Source organism: Acomys russatus, chromosome 16, assembly GCF_903995435.1.
Source record: "Acomys russatus chromosome 16, mAcoRus1.1, whole genome shotgun sequence".
Lineage (NCBI taxonomy): Eukaryota > Metazoa > Chordata > Mammalia > Rodentia > Muridae > Acomys > Acomys russatus.
In genome coordinates, this window is record NC_067152.1 from 36,797,069 (window position 1) to 36,814,615 (window position 17,547).

The window sequence follows — 17,547 nt, forward strand, 5'->3', positions numbered from 1 at the left end:
TCCATCTATCCATCTAATATATATATATGTATATATATATATACACACACACATATAAATATGTACACACACACACACACACACACACACACACACACACACACACACACACCACAGAGACCAGAGACGTGGAGGTGGACAGGAACATTGTGGTTGGAGTTCAGGGAGTAGTTGGAGGGGGTTAGTAATAGACCGGTATGATGGAAATGCATTATTTCTCAAAGAATAAAAATATTGTATTAAAAATTTGGTATCCACAGGCAAACAAATATATTTCAAGCCAATATACTATCAAAAACGCGAATTGATTTGTAGAATAGATTTAAATTGACAATGAAAAATTCCACCACTTTTAGAATATAACAAAGGAGAAAAGGTCTAGGATCTAGATTAGGGCGAGAGATTTTTTTTTTTTTAAAGACATGGAATCAGTATAACAATCCATGAAAGAAAATAACCACTATATTAAACTTTAACAGAATTTCTAATTTATTTTTCTTTTGTTTTATAAAATATTGTGTTAAGAAGGTGCAAAGTAAAGTTAAAATCTAAAAGTTAAAAAAATATGCAAACCACAACGTCTATCTTAAAAATGGTTTTAAAAGTAGTACAAAGCACTGCTCCCTATATTGGGGCAACAATGTCCTCATAGACACCACAGGCTAACAAATAAAAAGCCATGTGTCAAGTATTGTTACCTCTTTTGAAGTTGTTGGCCAGTGAAGTTCCGTGGACTCCCAAACGCTACAGAATATTGCCAGGTTCTTGCTTACTCTTCAGAACTTGATTTTATGGTAAGAATCTATGGCTAAGACCATCAGATATTTGAGTCATGAAAATGAAGAAGTTACATGGGTTCTGACTCGGAAGCCCCATCCCTATTGGCTAGATTTTGGGCTGTTGGAAGGTGTTGTGAAACTTACCAGAGGAGAAGAGTAATCATTCCTCTTACCCAGATTTAAACCCTGCAAACTGACAACAGGCATCATCAGCCTGGCGAGACATAAGCGCTGGTGCAGTAATGGCATGGATGCTGTGGGAGTAACCAACTTTCTGAGTGGATTTGAAGCCTGATCCACAAGATGAAACCTGTATTTTTCATCATTATTGGGGCTGAGACCCTACAGTGATACAGGTCATGAGTCCTAAGGCGGAGGCCACTACGACTACTCTGCTAATTGGGCATACAGTTAAACTGAACCTGAATCATCCATCATTACAACCAGAGATTAGCACATCTCCCAAACACCATCACAAGTTTGTTTTCTCAGTAGGTAGGGATTAATATATAGACGAGAACTGGGACAAATAAGAGATTATGAAATACCCAACCCTAATCAGGATATCTATAGCATACCTATATAATCCCAAAGCTGTTACAGAAGAGGAGGGAGAAGGATAGTAAGATCCAGTTAGTGGGTTACTACAAGGACGCAGTAATTCCTGGACACAGCACGGCAGTTAGAGATGGCACACACCAATGAAAGCAGAAGCTAGACAAAATCACAGCATACAGAGGAGAGATGGGCACAAAGTTCTACACATGCTGAGACAGGATTAGTTATCAGTAGCAGCTGGGAGAAGATATTTCTTAAAGGTATGGTCCCTAGTAGGTCAACAAAATTCTAGTGGAAGGAGGTGAAGAGTCTATGGAGCAGCATACACTTGACTTTGGGATAATATTAAGAAGTGTTTTGGGGGGGACACAAAATTAGGTGAAAAAGAAAGTGGGAGTGGCTCTGGGAGGAGTTGAAGGATGAGTAAATATGTTTAAAACGCAATACCAGATTCCCTGCAATTAAAACCATATGTGGTTGTGAGGTACTTGACATGGGTTCTGAGAGTTGAACTTGGGTCTTCTGGAAGAAGATTCAATGTCCTTTTTTGTCTGACGCTCATGAGCTTCAGGCATTCATATCTATCACACACGCATGCACACACACACACACACACATACATGCACGCACACACATGCACATACACACGCACACAAGATGATCATACACGTGAAATAAAATAAGTAAGTCTGGAAAATGGTAGACAGAAGTAGTACTATGGGAGTCTAGCTATATTAGGGTAGGTGCTAATTGCTATAAAGAAAGGGGAGAAAAGAAAATAGCAACAGGAAAGATGGACCAAAAAGGATGCTGAGCTCTTTTCTTCCTAATCAAGAACCCTGATGAAAACATGCAGACACACATAAAGAGCAATCTGAGGTTGAATCATGGGGTCAAGCTCTATTTCCAAACCTGCTGCAGGTTTGTAAAAAGCAAGCAACCAACAATCAAACAAATTCTCTTATCTTGGGCCAAATTTTGAGTTGAACTAAACCAGAATATTTTCTAGGAGCTTATTCAATATTTGGCAAACTTACAACCTTTTATTTTTTTTTTTTATAAAAAATTTATTTTTAGGCTCCTGCCATTTCAATGATGCAGATAAGTTTAAGTAAAGATACAATGTGTGGTTTGAGGGGTAGATGGGAAACACAAGGGTGGGAATACATTAATCACTCTCCTTATATTATTTCAGGTGCCCACTTATGAAATCGCCTTTGATCTCCATAGCTGAAAACCTGCTCTGCTCCATCTCAAGAGCCTGCCCTGTGCACCAGTCCCCTGCGTTGGATTCAGCTAACAACAAACTTCACAGACAGAATTCCACCACTGGTCATTTCAAAAGAGGTGAACTTTAACGTCTTTCACATCACTTCTAAAAATTTCTTTCAACAGAAAGCACTTTGAAAGTTCTGTTAGTTAATATCGCCATCTGCTCTGGTTAGAAATACGGGTTAGAATTTGAAGCTTGATCATCACATACATTGCCAAAGCCTTTTTACTCTCAACTATTTAAAGAAATAGAACAAAACAAAAACAAAAACAACCCCAACCCCTACCCTCCGAAAAACCTAAACAAAGTCTGGGTAGACATAAGAAGAAATGTTGTTTTTAGATGTTGGCTTTATGTCATCTCTTCTGATGAAAACAACAGTTTACTGCAGCTTCAACTCCTAGTTTCAGATAAGGATAGATGAGGGACAAGGACCAGTCAGAGGAAGCCCTGTAGCCATCATAGGAAAAGGGCGTACATAGCTGGTTTATGTGAGAACAGGTAGTGCAGTGGACTCATGTATACTGTTATTTAGTTATCTAAGACAAGGAAGGTAATATGGTCCCTTAGAATAATCTGATATTTGTAGTCAGAGGTCAAGAGGCCAATGCTGAAAATTTCTACTTAGTAGTTGATTACATTTGTAAGTTAAAAAAATTAAGTTGTACGTGTATAGGCCTTTCATTTGCATGTGAATGTATCACATACATTTCTAGCTCCTGTGAGGGCAAGAAGATGGCATTTGTGTGCTGGGAATTTTGACTGGGCCCTTTGGAAGATTTCAGCTGGGCAGGAAGACCCAATTGTTGAAAATGTGAGAGGGTTATAAAGTTAACAAGTAACACAACCTGAAAAAAAAAAAACCCCGAAGTGTTTACCTTGTCCTGGTTTGATTTTCTGCTGCTGTGACAAACAGAATGTCCGTAAGACAGCTTGTGGATGGGAGGGTGTATTGAAGTTCCAGCCTCCAGGTTCTGGCTTGAGTTCCTGCCCTGCCCTCCCTCAGTGATGTCCTGTAGCATGTAAGCTTAGACTTTTCAACAACAACAAAAAAAAGGTATTCTATCAAGAATAACTAAAAATGTATGAATAAACACTCAAGGAAGCATAAAAGGCTTGAGTTTCAAAGATAATTAAAAGGACTCTGGGTTGGCTCTCCAAAGTTACATGTGATGAAAATTGGGAAATTGTGTGGGATTAAGTTTATGATTGTGGAGTCTCTGGATGGATGCTTTATATCATTGTTGTTTTTATTTCTAGCACTGATATTTATTCACTCCTGCCTAATTAATAAAATATCACTGTGATCACTCAAACTTTCCCTCCCACAGATATTAATTATCATAGTCTTAAATAAGACATAAGTAGCTGCCAGACTTCTGGACTTTGTTTCCATCTTTCTCTTTCTTTTATTGATTTTTACATTACAGACACAGAATATACTGGATAGACCAAGGACACTGAGTATGCAGCCCCTTTCCAGACCTAGAGTGCTCTTTGTTTCCTTGCGTCTCATGGACAAAAATAATTTCCCATACCTTAGTTTTCTTCATCTTCCTACACTACTGTATAAATAGGACACAGCGTGTTGTGTTATAGATTTCTCTGAGATTGAAGCATTACATCTTGCAGGGAGCGCCTTAAACAGAAAGACGAACAACTCAAAAGAACTTCAGGAAATCCATGAAACTTAACTAGATTCGTTAGGCCCTTCCTTGCCAAAGCAAGCAATAAAAGCTGAAAGTCCCTCTCAAAAAGAGGAGAGCCAAAGTACAAAGAAGATTTTTTTTAGAGGAGAAAAGCTGCAAAGAAAAGTGAGACCAGATCATCTGCCTTGGAAAAACAGAAACCAGCTGCCCAGAAGAGAGTTAGACCAACTGGGGCCCATAGAAAGGGTACTTCCCAAATTTTGAGCTGCCTACAGGTTCACAGCTTTATTAGCTGTCAGCAATGCTGGGCCAGCTTTGGTGATACAGCTGCCATTGAGTCATTGCTACTCCTGTAAAGTAGTACTACTCCTCACCATATTTAAAGCTCTGTCTCTAACCTGGATTTCTGTACTTCTCTATGAAGGTACTTTTCTATGAAAGATTTGGATGCTTTTCCCCCAAAGACCGATGTGTTAGAGGGTTGATGAACATCCTCCTGGAAGAGAGTGAGGGCTTTAGGAGGTGGGGCTTAGTGGAAGGAAGTTAGGCCATTTGAAGTGGATCTTAGGAACCCATCCTCTTCCTCTCTCATCATTTCCCAGGTGTCACAAGGTGGAGGCCCCTTATGCAATCTCCTCACACTACAGTGCACTGCAGACCCACAGACCCAAAACATAGTTGCCAAGCAGCCATGGCCTGAGAATCCAAAAAATCATGAGACAAATAAACCTTGTACCTTACCCAGATAATTATTTTAGGTATTTAGTTGCAGGAAGACAGAGATATTCATGAATTTTTATAGGAAATTCATGTGTCTGCTTACCTGTAACAAAGCTCAGCCACTTAAAGCTGTGTTGTTATGTTCCACTCTGTACTGTGTACACACACACACACACACACACACACACACACACACACACACACACACACACGAGTGTAGTACCCAAAGAAGGCAGAAGAGGGCATCAGGCATCAGATCCCCTGAAGCTGTAGTTACAAGCTTTTGTGAACTTCCAGATATGGGTATTGGCAACCAAACTCCAGTCCTCTGAAAGAGATCATAAGCACTGAGCTACCTCTTGGGCACATCTTTGTAGGCTCGATTAAAAAAACCTGCTTTATTTAATTTCTCTACCCCCCTTCGAACCCCATGACCCTAGGTAGAAGAGAAAGAAGGTTAGTAGGGACAGGGGAACTAGACCACTTTAGACTCAGTTCCTTGAGGCAATTCTATTCTTCATCGTCAGGATTTCAGCAGTCCAGCAAAGCAACAGAAAACACAGCAGCTGGAGCAACAGCAGGGACCAACAGCATCATCCCCTTAGAAGTTTTCTCTATTTTGGGGCCCTTATTTATATCCTCTCAGAGTCCACAGCAGGATGTTATTCAGCATGGAAAACCCCACACCCCTGCACAAGGCATCCCCCAGCTGACAAAGCTCATGCATCTTCTCATGAGTCTGTTTCTCATCCTATACTTGGGATCACAACAAAACACACCTACACAACATAACAAAAACTTCCACTTCACAACTTCTCTTTCTTCTTTTTTTAAATATATTTTATTAATTTATTCATATTACATCTCAATTGTTATTCCATCCCTTGTATCCTCCCATTCCTCCCTCTCTCTCATTTTCCCCTTACTCCCCTCCCCTATGACTGTGGATCTGGGCCCAGGGGTCCTGCTCAAACTATGGCACCAGCCAAGGATAATACGTGCAGTAAACTTTGAAGCCCTACCCAGATCTAGCCAATGGACAGGACATTCTTCACAGTTGAGTGGAGAGCAGGGACTGACTTTCACACGAACTCTGGTGCTTCACAACTTCTCTTACTTTTGAGTCTTGAGTGTAAGCCACACGATTGGGTGGTGGTGTGACAGAGAGGTAACTGAGGCTGTGCCTAGCCTGTACTCTTCAAACCTAGGTTCCAGGCACAGTTCTGTCACAAACTGACTATAGACAACTAGTCACTTAACTTCTCTGGGTTTGGTCATGAGAAAAGTGAAGACTTTTTATCTGAAATCACTATCACCTTCATAGTTTTAAGTTTCTCCAGTGTACATTTTGATTTCAAATTACCCACAATATATCTAATGAAGCCCAATAAACAATATTTATCAAAATGGTAGTATTAACCCTTTCAGGATAGTTGCTGAGCACTAGTTTTATTTATGTACTTAGTTGTAATAACATAGGCAAATAGAAAAGGCACAGTAAAAAAGCTTTTACTGCCAACCTGTATTTCAGAAACAGAATTGCTGCATTAAATAAGCACAATCTAGTAGAAAGAAGAGCTGATTTCACAACCACCCAATTCACTTGAAATAATTTGGAAACAGAATCTGGGATGCAAATGCAAGCCTTAGAGAAGATATATGTTTAGTGCCTGCAATATTGTATGATAAGAAGCAATAGGGCAGGGACGGAGAGGTGAACTTGCTGAGACAGGCAATTTCTGCCAAAGCTGACGACCTGAATTAAATCCCTGGGACCCACATAGTGTAAGAAAATGGGCTCCAGAAGTCTTTGACATGTGTCAGTGCATGTGCATCCCCTACAGAAGAAATATTTTAATTTTAAAAAAATGCAGTAATATCTGCTATTTAGTATTTTCTTTATGCAGCACTGTTACCCAGCTGTTTCTTGTAGATCTAATATTATCTGACTATTATCATGCCACTTAGAATAACTGTGACTTGTAAATTTTATATTTATGGCATTTTCTATTTAATTTTTTGAGACGGGGTCTTTTGTAGCTCAGGTAGACCTAAACTTTTGGGCATCCTGACTCCCATTTCCAGAGTGATGGGTTAAAAGTGTGCATGGCCACACCCAGTTTAGGTGGTGCTGGGCACTGAGCCCTGGGTTTCACACATGTTAAGCATGCACTCTATGAACTGAGCTAAATACACAGCTCTTCCATTTAATATTCTTGAACATTGATTGACCAGGGTACTTGAAACCGGGTAATGAGGACTTGCTACTTGACCAGGGTAAATGGAACTTCCAATGGTGGTGGCAAGCTACTCTATACATATAGTTATTTCAAAATATCACTAGTAGTCAGCACTATTGGAATATTCAGAGACTTTTGGCTAAAATTAAAATACCCTGTTAATGTCACCATGAAGGTGGAAAAGAGTATATGTCATCTCCGAGCCACTTCTTAGATTATATGTCTGTTAATGTGCAGAGTTCCTATATAAAAGCAAAATAAGTAGCATTTGAAAACATCTAGAGCATGAAAAATGTATTTCTCAAAATTGTCTTTTGCCTTTAGTGTCATCCGGGGCACACTTGGCTGAGGAACTTCTTGTCACGTTCTTACTGGTGGGTCTCAGCTCTCTTCCCTACTACAAAAATAAAATAAAATAAAAAGTCAGAGTAAAGCCTCATCTTTGGGAATTGAAAGAAGTCTCTTCACAAAAACATCTTGTTGCGGTGAACCTTCTTGAAATGTGTCTTTAAATTCAGCTAGAGCTAGTGCAGTGCAGACAACATGACCACTGAGAGAGAATGGAGCCGGGTGGCTCAGCTGAGATGGCTCTGAGTCTTGGTGAGAAGTTAGGGCCTTTTTTTTTTTTTTTTTCTTATTGCTGTTGTTGTTAGAAGCAGTTTCCTTTCACTGACTATGCCTCCAGGCATAGATGAGTGTCCTTCCATGCAGTGGTGACTAGGCTTTATGTGTGCACGAGGGTAAGGCAGCCTTTGATAAATATAAAACCCTGTCATTATCTCATTTTGGTATATTCCAAGATTTTCCTAAACAGATGTCATGGAAAATTCATTGAGAAAGAACATAACTTATTATAAAAGTAACCCACAGACTTTATCTTTCTCTTTTTTTTTTTTTTTTTTTTTTTTTGCCTAAAAAAGTTCAAAGCTAGGAGAAAACAGCTTAATTGAGATAAGCCTTATAAGAAAAAAAAAATGAAGGGTAATTTCTGTGGTGGTGACTGGCTAGCATCAAGTCAATTGTGTTGGATAGAACTGAAATGCCCTCGATGCTTCGTGGTCAAAGTTGGTACTTCAAATTTCCTCCTTTTATGAAATCTCAACATTCCCATTTTTGGGTGCTGCTTCTCTTCTTATGTCAAGAAGGATCCCTGATGATTAGAAAGGAAACTTGTGAGTTTAGTTTTTCCAATTAATGGACTGGATTTTCTCATGAACCACTTACAAACACCTCAGATACCAAAAAGGAACTGAGTTCAGAGCTTTTCCAAAGGATAAGGGAGGAGGGGTTACTTTAACACTGAGGAATGAAACCACTGACTCTAGTTTCCAGTTAAGGGCTATATCAACTTGTCACGTAATTTTTTAAAAGTGCTCTCAATGGCCCACATCACAGGGAACAGTTAAGAGCAAGGCTGTAGCCATTATTATAAGGGCGGAACCTAGTTACAGGGTCTTGCTTGTGAAATGGGATTTCTCTTAGAGACTTGGGTGATTCTACAAGGCAATTGAAATCACTTGCTTGGGTGAATCCTAAAGAAATGCTCTAAGTATCACCCATGTATTAGAACAGATAATGCAAGGAAGTAACACATCCCATAATATAAGTAGGTGGTAAGGGAAGCATGCCATAGAACTGTCACATACTGCTGGGGAACATGGGAAGATGGTCACTTTGGGGACTACATCTTGGCACTTTCTTAATCAAGTCCCACATATACTTGCTGTATGAACCAACAGTTTTGCTCATTGGGCTTCATTCAAGTTTGTGTGTGGCACACATGTGCCCAGGCCATAAACATATACATATAGGTAACATTTAAAATACACCTTAGGAAAACAAAGGGAATACATTATTTAACATAATGCCTTGCATATAAAAGATTTTAAAATGGTAGAGTCATACCACAAACCTATACATGAACGGTTATTCCTGCTTTACTCACATTTGACCAAATCCGAGACCGAAGTGTAGGGGTTTTGTTGTAGATTTATCAATTGTCCACGTATACCCCACCGCCAGTTGGTCAATGTAGTTGGACAAGTTGTGGGTTTCTGTGATGGTGGCTGTCTTCTACAAGAAACTTCTTTGATGAGGGGTGAGAGCTCTAGTTATTGTGGGTGAAAGGATAAGTATTTAAACAATGTTTGGGATCTAGATTTATAGTGGTTTAGAAACAAGGCAATAGTAGTTTCTTTTCCAAGGTACATGACCTTGCTAGCTAGGATCACAGTACCAAGCATGAATTATCCCCTATTGTGTGGCGCATAAATCAAGTTCTATGGCTGATGTCTAAGTGCCAGCATCAAACCTCTGAGGATGCCTTGCCTTGCAGGTCACTGCTGCAGTTGATGGCCTTTAGAGCTGTGTAGGGCTTTTAATCACTTTTCTCCCGTGGCAGATTGCATAGTACCTTTGGATACTATGAGAGTTTATCCTTAGGGAGGATGCTTCTGAGTCAATTGCAGCCCAATTCTTCCAAATCCTGTGTCTAAAGCATGTGATTTTTTTAATGCAACGTGGACATACCTTAATGTTTTGGTAGGCAACCAAGGCAAAAACCTATATTGTTTTGTGAGGGTCTTGAACTCCTCTAATCAAAAACTGCAAAGGAGGGTTCTCATGCTCAGCATTCAGATTTTAGTTAGATAGTCTATGGCTTTTGGGGAGAACATTATCATGCCAGGTGATATAATTGTAATTTCATCTAAATTACACACACACACACACACACATTATCATTTCCTGTAATAGAGGCTTTGGCATGGATATGCATTCTCACTGAACTGTTCCCAGGCTATGCATTATCCTGCTCACCTAGTGGGCAAAGCTAGGCTGAAACAATCCTCATATACAGGGATCGCTTTCCGATTCCGCTGCTGGCTCTATCTGCTCTCTCCTATCTCCATATATGAATTAAGATAGCAGCTCTTAATCTCCATGATTCAGCTATCTGATCCAGTTTTCTATAGGGCCAGAAAGTCTAGGATGTCACTGTAAAAGCTTTTTTTTTTTTTTCCTGCCTTGAGATGCCCTTTTATGAGTGCCCTGTCATATGCAGATGGCATCATCTAGCAGCACTCATCTTGGACTTCTGGCTCTTCCATTCTTCCTACAATGTTCTTCCCAAGGAGGAAAATGGGGGAAATGTTGTGGCTACCATTTTCCTTAACATAATAAAGATGAATGAGTCCTGTCTCAACTATCTTTCTCTCTTGCTCTGTTCCTACATTAACTGTCTAGTAGTGTAACTGCAATTAACTCACTACCAGGTAAATCCAGAGGAGCTAGGAGAGGACCGTTCACTGGCCTTTGGACAAACATTGTACTCAAAGCTACTATTTTATTATTATTTAAAAATATAGAAATGGGTAGGTTGAGATGGCTTGGTGGTTAATGCATTTGGTGTTCAAGGAAGATGACCAAAGTCTGGATTCCCAGAACCCAAACACATGCTGGGTGAGTATGGCAGGCTCCCTTAATTACAACTTCAGAAGGCTGATTCAAGGGAACCGCAGAGCAGGCTGGCTGCCTGGACTAGCCTACCAATGAGATCTGGGTTTGACTGAGAGATCCTTCCTCAAGGGAGAAAGTGGACGAGTCACAGGGGAGAATTCCCAGCATCAACCTTGGGCGACTACACGCATGTGACTACATTTTTTGCACGTACATCCACATACAAACATGCACATGCTTATGGATTCGAGCATGCAAATATACATAAGGAGAAGAAAAAGGAAAATAGATAAAAAGAAAAGTGTACGAATGTATTCTGTTTAACAATTTACTGTTTTTCATATCCCATTAATCTTTTATTAAATAGATATTTACTGAATAGTGGTTCTAGGCATTAGGAAGGCACACTGAAGCAGGAAAACAGGAAAGATCCAGTGAGCATAGAGTTTGATATGGAGATTAAATGAATAAGAAAATATTATGTGAGCTCTAGAGATAAAATAATGAAAATAGAGAGTAGCTAGCTTATGTTGGAAGACATGTTCAAGACAAAGTGGCTCGAGGAGTCATTCACAGAAGGCAACATGTATAGGTATTTGAAGGACAAAAGAGAGCCTTTTGATTTAAGACTGAGAAGCAGCATTAACAAGTACATGATATCAGGTTTTCCCCTAACGTGTCTGAGTTCCAGGGTCACAGTACAGTAAATACTTACTAGTCATAAGCAAGCATGGAATTAATTCAGTTGTTTCAATCCACCCACCTTGACAAATAATCCTTTGTAACAACCTGGAAGACCTACTTTGAATTGGAATTCTTAGACTTCTTGAAATTCTCTGTGGCATAGAGGCATGGGGAGAGACAGCAGGATGTCTTCCCATCCCTGGATCCATCTATCCTGCATTGTGGCTGGTCCCTAGAGTTGACCCTTGCATGACCCCAACCCATGGTTCTTTTGCTAGATTATTATAGGCATAATGAAAAGTCAAAGAGCACCAAGTAAGGCTTTATCGGGTGTTACGTTTGATCACGGGGAGACCAGGGATTGATATGCACCAACCAGAGTCCCCGCACACTTCTGGTCTGCTTTCTGCTCCTTGACCCAAAGTCTGCATTTGAGTTGCAAAAGACGGCAAACGTGCCAACTGCCACACCGGGAAGGTTGTGTGGTAGTCACAGCTGGTCATTCTTGTGGGGAAACTCCCTGGCAAGTGCTAACCGAGGTCGGCACCAACTGTGTTTACCGCTGGAAAGATCTCGTGAGAGCAGTTTGTGCCGTGGAATCTGAGTGGCAAATGTGGAGCTTCCTGTTCTGTCTCAAGTCTGTGCATCTAAGCACTGTCCATATCCAACCAGGAGCCACCCTCTGACCACCTGTTGGGCCTGGAGCTATATCACTCACGGGCGCACACCCTCATCACCTGAAAGAACGGGATTGATGAAGTGGCTGGTACTGAGTGCAACTGAAAGAATAGCGGAGAGTTATGGGTAGGGATGAGTTCCCGTTTCCTAGAACTCACGTGACACTAAAGCAGGCTGATAAGTCCTTGTGGAATAAGCATTGTGCCCAACTTGTCTGGGTAGGATCACAGGAAAGGAGTGTCACACCAAACCCTATGCCATTGTCTTCAAGCAGTGTAACTGGTGCCTGTCATCTTCTCTCCTATCCAGGGAAACACACGGCAGCTCTGAACTTAAAGATATTGGCAACTGAGATTGAAGTAGTTGAGAAAATGCCCTCAAAGGCAGTCCACCTGGATGGGGCGAAGGAGGACAGTAATGGCCGGAGATGGGATTGAGTGAAGGACAAAGATCAAAAAAACACATAGGGACATTACATTTTAGGGAGTGTTAAATTTCCCAACAAAGTGCACAGAAAGCTAGGTCTGGATGCAAAATAAAAAGAGTTCAGGGAATGGAGACATCAGACAATGGCCTTCTGTATTCCCCGTGTTGACCGAGACACCTTGGGTGCACCAAAATTTCTGTTCTTAGTTAACAATTCATCAGGTAAGTGTTACAGTAGTAGCACTGCCTAGCTATATAGGGCTACAGAGGCAAACTGGGTGAGACAGTGCATACAGTATATTGCAGAGATTGACTGGCACATGCTATGAGGTCAAGGAACACCCGAATTATGACAAGTGCCTTTCCTAGTGCTGCTTGATTAGTCTGGCTATGGCTTTTTACTGAGTGTGCTACATAGAGAAACTTAAGCTTTCATTTTCTGACTTATCAGCTAGTGCCCTGGCAGCCTGAGCCAGCCCTGTGATGAAGAGAAAACAAAACAAAAGAAAACAAAACTCAAACAGCACCATTGATTTCACACCATTATGTCATACAGTAGGAGGTAATGTCACACCAGTGACATCTCATGTGTTTTTCTTTTTAAAGAAGCACTTGAATGTTCATACAAATGCAGAATAAGAGTTCTGAAAATACAGAATAATGAGCAAAAATGTCATTTAAATTTAGGACTTGGCTTTGTGGGTGGTTCAAATCAATCTCTCTCTCTCTCTCCCTCTCTCCCTCCCTCCCTCCCTCCCTCCCTCCCTCCCTCTTAAAACATGCATACACTCTTATCTTAGACCAACCTGTGTACCCCCACAGTAATTATGGACAATTCCTTCATACTTAATTGCTTAACGTGGATTCTTGGGATTGAATTTTAAGCAGATGTAAGACATGGCTGAAGATGACTCTTCTACAGCATTTTTTCCTAACAATGTGTTAATAAGAACAGTGGATGAGTAGACATTGTTTAATAAGGTTGAGGCAATATAAACTGCTCATAACTTCAGAAGATCACCAGGTTATCCAAAAACAGGAAGCAGGAATAGCACTATTTAACCCTCTCCTACAAGCGGTAGTCATCTTAGACAGTCTATGGTTTGGTCCAGGATGGATTCTTTATCTGGATGGTGATATCTGTGTTCACCCCAGAATGCTGAGTACAGTATCTGTCATTCTCTATTAGATGGCAGTAGCAATTTTTCTTTCTTCCTGCCACCTAAGTTGTGACAGCCAAAAAAAAAAAAATGACTTTAGCCTTTGCTAACATATCCAGGAGATGAGCAATGCTTAAGAAAGCATGCCCCAGACGTAGGCGGTCACACTGGCTCCATGAACACATAAGTATCTCCTTTGTCTCACCTACATCCTAGGGATCTGCACCTAAGCTGTCATTCAAGGACATGTTTTCTTCCTAGGCCTCCCCGATAGTCTCTGGACTCTCAAGTGGACTGTGCTCTATAATCTCAGTTTGGTGATATGTCGATTCTACATTGATGAAAATAGTTGTCATAGTGACCATTCACTGCGTTTCACCAGATGCCTGTACAAACATCCTGTGTTTAACCTTCAGGATGATCCTCATGAACAGGTACTGTTCAGCCCACATAACAGAGGAAGATTTTGAAGCACAGCACCGTTAGGGGTGCTGTGCATTTATCCACAGCTAATAGGGGATCAAGCCGTACTTAACGGTATAAACCTGTCAGATTCCTAACAAGGTCGGATGATATTGCTTTCTCTTCTGGCTTTTCTATCATGAGGCCTATCAGGCCCTGTGCTACAGTAGCCTGTAAGGTGCTTAGAGGCTCCATTTCATCCATAACTATCTCCTTAAATCCCGGAGTGGAATGCTGTGTGTGCATCAAAGGCATTCTCTAAAGGATTATCCAGATGACTTTCTTAAGTTATAACAAAGCATTCAAAGTTATTCTCGCCTTAAGCTTGAACCTAGCAGAGCTAAAAATACCTTCTCGTTAAAGGCACGGTCAGAAATGCCAGTGGACTTTGGGAAACAAAATCCCGCAGGTTCTCTAGCTCCAGTAGGGCTCCGGGGCTGAGAGGTAATTGTAGGAAACAGAGTTCTGTCCAGGGCACTCCCCTCGCCCACACTGGAAGATGACAAGGTGGGTTGGAATGTACCCTGCTCTCAGTTCAGCCATTGGGTCTTTGACTTGCCAGGCACTCTCACTCCATGACCCCAGGAACCTTCCTGACTTGAGAGGACCTGAGGTCTCCTCACCTGTGAAATTCTGGCGAAGGCTCTTTGACATGTGGAAGATGTCTTCAACTCTACCATTATATGATTGGTTTTTTTTTTTTTAATGCAATTATGATTCCTGGAAGCAATGCTGTTCCACTCAGCCTTTGTGGAAAGGAAAAAAAAATGGGGGAACGAAAAGAAAAACACTTCCATAAAAGTATTTATAGTACAGCCAGGGACTATGAATCACAGTGTAATTAATTCTCTTTTATAAAGCTGGCCCGTCCCTTACTAGATGCGGTAGTCACTCCCATGCCAGGCTCACCAGCAGCTCCACTGACAGATAGGACATTTTCCCTGATTCTGAATGCTGAACGAGTTCTAAGCATTTGGCCAACTCTCCGAGTTTCTATCAGCCCTAAATTCTGTAGCGGTGTGATTCTAATCCCCTGTGACTGACTGACAGACATAGTTGCCGAAGGACATAAGATGTACATGATCCATCTCGACTTTAGCCACGCTCTGGATTACTGTTCCCTCATCAGTTTTACCCATCAGGTTTTAAAATTAAATGCTTAACAGTTTAATTATGATTTGAGTAGAAAGTCATTGCCGTAGGCTGACTCAAAATAACTGCGCGCTGACCCTGCGGTTATGGCAGATCACAGCCCTTTGAATATGAGTTTGAATCTCCATTACTGAAATTTGATGATTCCTGGCTCAGCTTTTTGATAACTCGTGTTCCTAATAACAACCCCCAGAAGAACAATTTTCTACAAAATACTTTTCTCTCCTCTCAGATCCTATCTAGGACTCTTCAAAGAGCATTCAGAGGTCCTCGCGACAGTCGAGGACTCACGATGAGATCTTATTTCATGCCCGGTGTTCTAATTATTGCATATCTGCTTTCAAGGCTGAGGCAAGCAATGTTTGTATTTGAGGGGTCTTCTGCCTGCATGCAGCAAGTTATTAAATGAGTGTGACGCTCCTAGCAGCCGGTTTTACGCTGTGAATCTGAACAGGATGACCAGTGTGAAGAAAGCAGCGTGTCTGTGCAGCCTAGGCTTTCCACTTTCCTGCCTATTCCTGTCTCACCTCACATTTGAATTCTGACAGGAGATACGTAGGTAAATGTAATGTGACAGCAGTCTGAATTGCCTTTTTACTTTGATCAAGGTGGTTGACTCACCTGGGATCCTAAGCCACTCGAGCTGAGATGGACTGACTTGCGAGAGATATCAGCATCACCCTAACCTATAACTCCTTCTTCGTTTCCCTCCTTGTTGCTATGGTAAATGTCTAATGATGGGCTACTTAAGGGAGGAAGGGTTTGTTTTAGTTTTGCAGTTCCAGGTCATATAGTCCATCAGGTCAGAGAAGGCATGGCTTCATGTACAAGGTTAGGTAGCCATGATAAAACAGGAAATGGTGCCAGGCCCTCCCTGAGTGACCTACTCCCTCCAACGGTGCTTCATCTCCTAGAGGTTGCATAGCTCACCAAACAGCGTCACCAGCCTGGAGTCCATGTGCTCAAACAGCCCACAGGACACTTTTCACACTCAATCCATAGCACTCTCCAAAGTAATAGAGATCATTCTAAAGTTCTCCTTTAAAATCCCTTACTTTTTTTTATAATTTTTACTGTTTTTATAACTTCCTTAAGAATCTTGTATGAATTATATTCATCTAAGATCCAGCCACTTTTCTACTCACCCAGCTTTGTGTACTTTTAAACACACACACGCACACACACACACACACACACTGACATACACAGAGACATACATGCATGCACACACACACATACACTGACACACACAGAGACATACATGCATGCACACACACACACACTGACATACACAGAGACATACATGCATGCACACACACACATACACTGACACACACAGAGACATACATGCATGCACACACACACACACTGACATACACAGAGACATACATGCATGCACACACACACACTGACATACACAGAGACATACATGCATGCACACACACACATACACTGACACACACAGAGACATACATGCATGCACACACACACACACACTGACACACACTGACACACACAGAGACATACACGCACATACACACACACACTGACATACACAGAGACATACATGCATGCACACACACACACAGAGACATACATGCATGCACACACACACACACTCTCTCTCTCTCTCTCACACACACACACACACACACACACACATCATGTCCAGTTTGTTTGGGGCATCTGTTCCTGGGTATGTGGCCATCCACTGGAGTATGGTTAATCTACAAGGAGACACACCTTTAAAGAAAGCTGATGCTCCTTCTCCCACTCTGTATCTATTGACAATAGCTCCTCAGCTGTGGGTGAAACTGCATCACACCTCCGCCCTCCTGTTGGGATTCTGTCTGTCTTGAGCTTGCACAGGTCTGGTGCATACTGTCCCAATCTTTGTGAGTTCACATGCTCAACTGTCCTGCTCTATTTGGTGAACAGTTTCCTTGTAGTCACCCTCCACCTCTTGCTCTCACAATTATGTCACTCTGTCTTCTGCAATGATCTCCAGGCCTTGGGAAGAAGGTATGTAGTGTACAGCCTTACTTTAAAGATGACACTCTTGTGCCCCTTCAGAGTGATAGTACAGAAAATACAGGAGCACAAAGCCGTGAATTTATCCAATAGAAACTGTGTCCTCAGATGACAAGAGGACTTACAGAGTGTATTAAAAGCCTAAAGGTTTCAGAGTCATTCCGGAAAACAGCTATTCTATGTAACTATTCCCAGGAAAGAGAGCCATGAAGCACGTGCAGTTTTTGGCAGAAATAACTAGTTTTCTAAGAAGCCCGTCTTCAGAACCCACTTGACTCT